Genomic DNA, 8892 nt, shown 5'->3' on the forward strand with positions numbered 1-8892 from the left:
GAATCCCTGTTGTTGAGTATGAAGCCAGTTATGGTCTTAAATACAAAGCTGATATAATAAAAAATCCACAAATTCCTCTACAATTTTATACATATCAATGTGTACAGAAGCCCGCATCTGGTACATATTATGAATTTGATGCTACAAATTCATTCTCCAGTATTCAATATGACATGCCTGATTTTGTGGTAGTACTGTTTCAGACTGGGAGACACAATAATCAGGAAAAAAATTCAAGTAAATTTGATAACTGCAACATCAAGAACATATATCTTAAAAATGGCAGAAATGAGGTATTTCCTAGAGAAAATTACAATTTAGACATGTCCAAGGATGACTTCCTCAAATTATATGAAGCTTTTTCGGCTTTCAAGAGGGTCACCACAGGCAATACTGACATGTACTACACACCAGATGAATTCAAAGCACAGAGACCCATGTTTGTAATCAATGCTTCAAAAAGAAAACAGGTTGTGGTGAATGACAGAACAAATATTAAAATTATCTGTGAATTCCATGAAGCATTACCTGATAACACCATATGTAGTGTTATTCTCATAGGAGAAAAATCATATGTTTATGATGTAAGAAATGAGAGAGTCACGGAGCAATTCTAGAGGGTCTCTGCATATTACATTGTTTTAATATTGGATTGAGGCTGGGGTCCAATTAAACTTAAATTGGAAGTAAATATGTGTAGGTGTGGGTGTGGGTGTGTGTGTGTGTGTGTGTATGTCTTGGCCTAGTTTTAAGTGTGGCCAAAAAAAATATCAAGAGGGGCATATTTTTAACAAGTTTATGGACAACAATCTCACAGAAGTGCCTTTTTGTAAGTATAGGCACATCAATCTGAGGGGGCTCTTCCTTTCTCATGGAATCCATGAGGGCTTTTTTACAAAATTCTTGGATTAGAGGGGGTTCCACACTAGAGCAAAAAGCTCATATGGACATGTTGAGCTAGTTTTAAGTGTAGACAATTCTGCTGGAGGAGAGCTCTTCCTTTCTTGAGTTTATAATAGCGCAAGTCCCACTACTCGGCCGCTTACCGGCCTTGTCATGCATCAGGTGCCGCCAAATTGCGTAACAGATAGTCCGTAACAGAAACAGCATCGCGGCGCATAAAGCAAACCGAAAGTGTAAAATTATATTTAAAACTAATAATAATGATGATCACTAACCTTCTGTGTTATAAATGATGTTGAGAATGACCTCCTTCAACACCAATACATTTCCGGCATCTGCGTATGAAATTCCTCTGAACATCCATAAGCTCCTCAGGTGTGATTCTGGCAATTTCTCTTCTTATATTTTCTTTTAAATCCTCTATTGTACGCGGGTTATTCTGATACACTTTGTTTTTTAATGTTCCCCATAAATAATAATCACAAGGAGTAAGATCGGGGCTACGAGAGGGCCACAACTCAGTACTGATAATTCTGTCCTCAAAAATCTCGGCAATAAAATTAAGTGATTCATAAGCAGTGTGAGCAGTAGCAGAGTCCTGCTGAAAAAATGACTGCTGGCATTCAATGTCCGTTAATTGTTCAAAAAAAGGTTGTAGTATGTCTCTTCGATACCTTTCACCATTGATAGTACCTTCATAAAAAATAGGCCCTATTATTCTGTGCGCATTCAAACCACACCACACACCAATTTTTGCAGGATGGAGCGGAACTTCATGCACAAGGTCAGGTTTTTCTGCGCTCCAATAGCGATTGTTTTGTGAAATAACTCGGCCATTCAATTCGAACCAAGCTTCGTCTGAAAATATGATTAATTCTGGATTTACTCTGCCAGCAACAATATTATCCAGCATCCAGTTACAGAATCGAACTCTAGTCGCGTGATCGCGCGGTTGCAATTCATGAACCACTGTAATTTTGTAGGGTTTTAATCTAAGTAATTTAGTGGCATTTCGTGCTGAGGATTTTGAAATGCCTGTTTCCTGAGCAAGCCGACGGAGGGATTTTTTTGGAGTATGTTCAAGTCGTTCACCAATTTCGTCTAGCTTTTCTTCCGTAAGAACACGTCGTCTGGAAACACGTTTCTTAGGTTCAAGAGATCCTGTCTCTCGTAATCTTTTAACGAGGTTGTAAACAGTATGTCTGTCCGGAACAGGATTGCCAGGAAATTTTCTTGCGAATCGCCTGACTACTTTTCTGCAAGAGTTCGTTTTCACGTAAGTATCGTACATAAAAACTCTTTGTTCAAGACTATATTTGTTTGGCGGCATAACTAATGAATGAATAACAATTAACACACGATAAAGCACTAGCACTGAACAACACGAGTACTGATAAACGCAAACCGAAGTGAACACGTCTAAACAACTGGTAGCCGACAGCTGTCGCATTCGCGTAGTATCGAGAGGCTTCTCGCGGCTTACCACTACTCCGATAAGCCGCTGACGCTCTTGCGACATCTGAGGAATTTCGCTTCTAGCGTCGGCTCTATAGACACTGGATGGACCAAATTTTGAGGGAAGCACAACAAAAGACTACTCTATGAGGATATGTAATGCTCCTGCCGCAACTTTGAAAAAAAAAAAAAAATATATGGAAATTACGACGTTCAGAAATTTTGCGTAATTACGGGGAAAATAGAACTTTGGGATTTGGCCCCCGTTTCCCCCTGGACTCACAATTGTCGGAATTTACATAAAATGTTGCTTTTTGTTCATTCTTACATTTAGAATTTAAATTTCTTAAAAAGATGCAGTTGTTGAGCAGTTATAGCCTTTTATATTCAGTTTATCCCATAGTAGCAAAAGGGGAAAAGTGCTTATTTCAAATGGCGCTCTCAGAAAGAAAAACGCACACAGTGTATGATCGCTACTTTACTTCAAAAATATTCACACGTTAAAATTAAGTGACACTGTTAAATAATTCGTTTATCTGCGCTTTCGTTTTGCATAATAATGTATACGTAACCTCCCCCCTCGAAAATCTTGGGCACGCCACTGACTCTAGTGTTCAAAAGGATTAATCTTGTGTTATCTGCAAAATAAGAGTCACGGTTTTGTTTATTCGAAGGCAAGACAAGAATGAAAAATTGAATCCTTTATGTTGGATGAGTCATTGCTGTCAGAAGCGATATGGGCAGAAATAAAGTGCCAGAAATATTTGTATTTTAGAGGACACCTTTTCCAGCATCCTTGCGGCAAGGTACGTGCTTATTTAAGTTGTAATTGTAACTATAATTGTGAAAAGTGGAAACATTACAAAACAAGCGGTTTGTGTAACGGGCTATCTGTTACGCAATTTGCCGGCACCTGTTGCATGACTGGGCCGGCAAGCGGCCGACGCTCTTGCGGTGTCATGCTGCAATAACCTCCCTGTATCTGCAAATCAGCTTGGGCCACAGTGTCATTTCTCAAACTGTTAAAATATTTAAAAAATCAATTTTCATCTCTGATGACTCTATACAGAGAAAAGAAAGGGGAAAGCAGAGAAGGGAAGAAAATAGGATATTGATTGATTTATTGCTTTGGTTTATTTAAATTCGCTTTTCTGCCACTTTTGGCTAATCGCGAAGATGAGGGTGGATAATGATAATGAGTGGATGCCCAGGCCGGAATTCGAACCCGGGACTCCTGACGTCGTAGCGCGGTGTGCTAGCCACTCCGCCACGAAGGCCTGCAAGAGAGGGTAGAGGATGAGAGAAGAAGTAATGAGAGGAAAGAAGGTGCGAGAAAGAGATGATGAAAATGGAGATACGAGATGGAGAGGATAAAAAACGAGATGAGATGAGAAGAGAAGAAGAGTGCCGTGGAGCCGGGAATCGAGGACAGGGAAAGAGAGAAGAGAAATGGAGAAAATGTGCAATAACAGGTGGCGATATGAGATAGAAGCAGAGAAGAGTGTGGAGAGGAGTAGTAGCTAGTTCCAGAAAAGGGTTATTACAAATTATCTTTCCAATTACAAACTTTAATAACTCACGTTTAATAGCACTCACATACATGAAAGTGGTATCAATGGAAAGGGAAACTCAAAACGTTTTGTATTTCATTTGCTTCATAACATCACATCACCGTACTCGATGTGAGCTCCCTGTGTCACGTGACACACATCGAGCCTGTAGTCCAATTCCTGCCATACACGTTGTAAGATTGGACGATCCACTAATGCAATGGTCTCTGTGATGCGAACACGAAGATCCTGGATGGTAGATGGCCGATACACTTGTTGTTTGACAAAACCCCAAAGAAAAAAGTGGCAGGGTGTAAGGTCGTGGGAAGGTGGAGGCCAACGCAAACGTTCACTATCATCACGGCCAGCACGCCCAATCCATCCCTATGGTAGTCGCTTATTCAGTTCACGTCTGACATCTAAGTGGAAATGGGGTGGTGCCCCAACCAGTTGAAAAATTAAACCTTCGATATCCTGTTCCAGTTGTGGAAGAAGCCATGTCCGTAACATTTGTAGGTACAAAATCCCCGTGATTGTGTTCTCGTCGAAACAGAAATGGCCATACACCTTTCCATGGCTGATAGCGCAAAAAACATTCAGCTTGGGGGAGTCGCGTACATGCTCCACATAACCTCTAGGATTTTCCAGACCCCAGATCCTGACATTATTTTTGTGCACTTTGCCCGACAGGTGGAAGGTGGCTTCATCACTGAACACCAATGATTCCGTGAAACTATCCGTTTCCATTTCGATTTGCATGTCCTCGCAGAAAGACAGTCTCTTGACTTTGTCGTACGGTTTCAGGGCCTGCAACAATTGCAGACGGTGAGGAAGGTCCTCAAACATTTGCGTAAAATCTTCCACACAGTTGGTTGCAGGATGTCTAATTCTCTGCTGGCTGTGATAGTGGATTTCTGTGGACTTCGTACGAAACTCTCTCTCACACGCTCCACAGTTGCCTCGCTTACTGGTGGACGGTCGGTTGACCTTTCGCTTGCAGATGCATACCCTTGCTTTAAAGTCAGAATACCACTTACGGATACTTGGCCCACTGGGTGCGTCTTCACCAAACTTCCTTTTAAAATTTCGTTGCACAGTGATAACAGACTGGCAGACGTGGAAATCCAGCACACAAAAAGCCTTCCTGTCTTCGTTGGCGGCCATTTTCTCTGCTATCGCCTCTAGCGACGAAATCAATAACTACGCGACAGTTGTACAAACCGACGAAACTTTTTGAGTTTCCCTTTCTATTGATACAACTTTTATGTATCTGAGTGTTTTCAAACGTGAGTTATTCAAGTTTTGTAATCGGAAAGATCACTTGTAATAACACTGTATCATCTGAGCGTCAAGAATTAATCAAATTATAATCATGAAACAATAAAATTTTTAAAAAGCGATCTAGTAGCTATATTCTCGGAGAGATATACTTTTGGCCGGATAAGATCTTCAGCGCGAGAATTTCGATTTTGCCTGATATTACACCAGGGTGCGAAATCCTGGGGGGACAGGGGGTATTTTCCCCCACCAACAATCTTGGCCTGAAAAATTCTCTCACGAGAAAAATTCAGGGGGGAGACTTTTTGTTATAACAAACAAAAGATAAGCAATTACTTTTAATTTCAAATATGCTTACTAACAATAATATCGAAAACGCACACAAATTTGCGTAGTTGTGAGTATTGAATGCATTCTCTCTCAAGAGATCATTAACAAATCTACATCAATACGCACAATAAAAGAAACAAGAATGCAAGAAAATAATAACTATGAAATCTAATTGATTTTTATTAACATAAAGCACATAATAAAACCACTTCAACTATTTCATAATTTATTACCATCTTTAACCGGTTAGTAAAGGAATTATAACTTGACAAGTTTAAAAACAAGACGCTGCAATCCATTGTTTGCGCACCTCACATCACATTTCCCCACTCCATTGTCTGCGGCGACGTTCATTCGCAGTGTTACAAACTGGAGGGAGCTGAATCCTCTGAGAATTTTCAACGAAATTTGAATGTGAAAGGCATGAATTAGTATCCCGTCACCTACGCTACCTATTGATTGCGCTAAATTCTAAATACATTTTGATATTTTCCCTTTAAACCTTAAATTCATTGTTATATTAGGGATATTTGTTACCAGCATAAGAAATGTATGAAATAAAACGATAGAAAAATGAAAAATATATAAACGATAGAACTGAGCTCACCTTCTAAATGTTTTCCAGTTCTCCTTCTTCAGTTTCACTCTCCCACTCATCCGAGTCTGTGTCTACCGATGAATCTGTGTCAGTGTCTGAATCGGCTTCACCAAGTCTAATTATCAGTTCATCTACACGCTCGTCCATAAGTCCATCTCTTTCAAAGTAAGAATCTTGCAGCCAAGAGTAAAGAGCATGAACATTTCAATGCTTTAGAAAAGAACACAGGCAAGCGTGTTATCAGATTGCCTTCTCGTGGTTGTACGATAAACAAACGAACCACCACCACACTCGGTTTAAAAAAAAAACAATAATAAAATAATAATAAAAAAAAAACTGGACACTGCTCGATGTCGCATTCAGAAAATGAAGTCATTCGCCCTGTAGTTTCTCTTCGTTATAAACCTTAACGCACGTGCGTAATACTACAGTTTACGATCGGCGCACCGCACGCATTTTCAAAGGCCGGATTAAATAAAATGAACCACTGATATAATAGGAGCCTGCATGCACCGTCACGCTAAACATTGAAAATTGTTTGTCATATTTGTTTTAGCTTAATTTTCCTGAGTTGGCACCACTGGTACTCTCAACGCCAGACCAGTGAGTAGAAGAGTGGTGGGGAGTATGACGTAATACGAAGTGCTCCGCAGCGATCTGCGCATATCGGGACTTAACTTGTCAGGCTTATAGTTAGCTGCTTTGCAATATCTGATAGGGTAACAACGTCATTTCAAAGTTCAAACTCTGAAAGCATGGACGCATGTAAAATTAAGGGGTGACTGACCGTTGTGCGATAAACAATGGTGTCTGGTAACATTGCTGATCAGAACGGATGCCATTGTCGAGCCTTCATTTAAGAGAAACAGTTTGAACAGTGTAGACGTTTGAGTTGCCTTTCGAGGAAAAAGGGTCCACATTTTCATCGCACCGACATAGGTGAGTGTTTTTCTATTGTAGGATTAGATTTTAAATGTTAACAATGCTGTACGTACACAATACGTTTATTACGTAAGTGAATGATGTGTGTACGGTTTTCATGGTCGGTGTCGTAAGTTTAGAACAGTTGGTTAAACTGCAATCTGTTGTTTCGGGAAATAACGCCATCTTCGCGTCGGGGAATAACGCCACTCAATTTAAATTTAAGGAAATGTTGATTTCGAAAATAGGTTTATCCTTGCTCAGTTACTTTCGAGGCGTACAGATATTTATTCTCGGTTAATTTCCTCTTTCAGATGGTGAGGAAATGTAGAAATATACGGGTCAAATGGTCAGTAGATGACTTGAGGCAAGCTGGGGCGGCGATCAAACAAGGGATGAAGATAGCATGTGCTGCACGTTTGTTCCAAATGATGAGTAGCCGAATATGTTTGTGTGTGGCTGCCATATAATTTACACATATGTTTGGGGGGAGGGCGTTTGCAGATTAGGAACTTTCTTCCCCCCCCCATCAGTTTTCAATGATTTCGCACCCTGTATTACACCACTAAAATCATGAATTTAATTTTCATATTTATAAGAAGTATCTAATTTTTTCCCTCTCCTCAGTTCGTTGAAACTAGAATTAATATTTCAACGTTAATCATTCCATTTCACACAGCGTGGATAAGGTACACAATCTAATACTTATGATATGATAAGTTTCTGCCACCCTGGAGGGGTTATACACTGCGACCATTAGGTTGACAAAGGTAGCCACCACCCTATGAGCTTTCAAGAGGTAGAAGGAACTGACCAATACCAAATACAGATTTGTAAAGAATACTTGATTGTAACAAAGAAAATGAAGGTAGTATGAACCGACGTAAACATTTCATGGAAATTTGCGCATTGTGAAAAATATTCATTTGGTATTTGCAGAGGTAGCGTTGCATTTAACTCCAGTGCAGAAAGGGCAGTGTGGTATTTAAGAAATTTCCAGTGGGGGGGGGGGGGTGATTCTACTGACTGTCTAGGGACAGCATAAGATAATGACTTTATGCCATATAACATTCCCCCCATGGATAAAATTTATCAAGCAGACGGGGGGACACAAGTACCCAGAGGGGGGAAATCCCCCCTCCCCCCTACAAATACCACCCTGAGAAAGGGGTAATATTAGTATGTGTTGATTTACCACATAGTTATATAAAATGTTTCATTAGTTTTTGTCTCCTCTCCATTCCTTTTCTCTCATCTTCTCCTATTTCCTCTCATATTTTCCTTTCTTTAAGCCCCGCGACAGGTTCAGTTTGCAGCAACTTTTCGCATATAATAGACCCAAACGTGCACACAGAATGTACCTGCTGCAATACTGCCGATTTTCTCACTGTCTGTGATATGAACAGCTCGGCATTGAGGCAAGACTTGCATGGGAGATGCTGAGCGCCGTTCTCGCATGGTTTAATACATTAAATCTACTGCAAACTTACCCTGTCGCGAGGCTTAGACTCATCAGCGACGAAATAGTTGAAAATTAATTTGGTTGGTTGGTTTGGTGAACCTGAACTCTATACTACACGTAATGGCGAAAATAATAGCAGGCAAATTTTCCATAATTTTGGTTTGATTTGAGGTTTAAGTCCACTTTATGCACAGACGTCTAATCGGGACTGGACCTACAGTTTGAAGTGTGATCCGAACCGCTATGTGCCTCCACGGGTATCGAACCTAGAACCCATTGATTACAAGGGCGAAAACTTTATCCGTAAGCAGAGGCCAAAGTCTCCTCCTCATCAACATAATGCCACTCATTAAAACGACACAGGATGTAGAATAAATATTGAAACTAGTGATGGG

This window comes from Lepisma saccharinum, chromosome 1, assembly GCF_977018435.1.
Source record: "Lepisma saccharinum chromosome 1, izLepSacc3.1, whole genome shotgun sequence".
Classification (NCBI taxonomy): Eukaryota; Metazoa; Arthropoda; class Insecta; order Zygentoma; family Lepismatidae; genus Lepisma; species Lepisma saccharinum.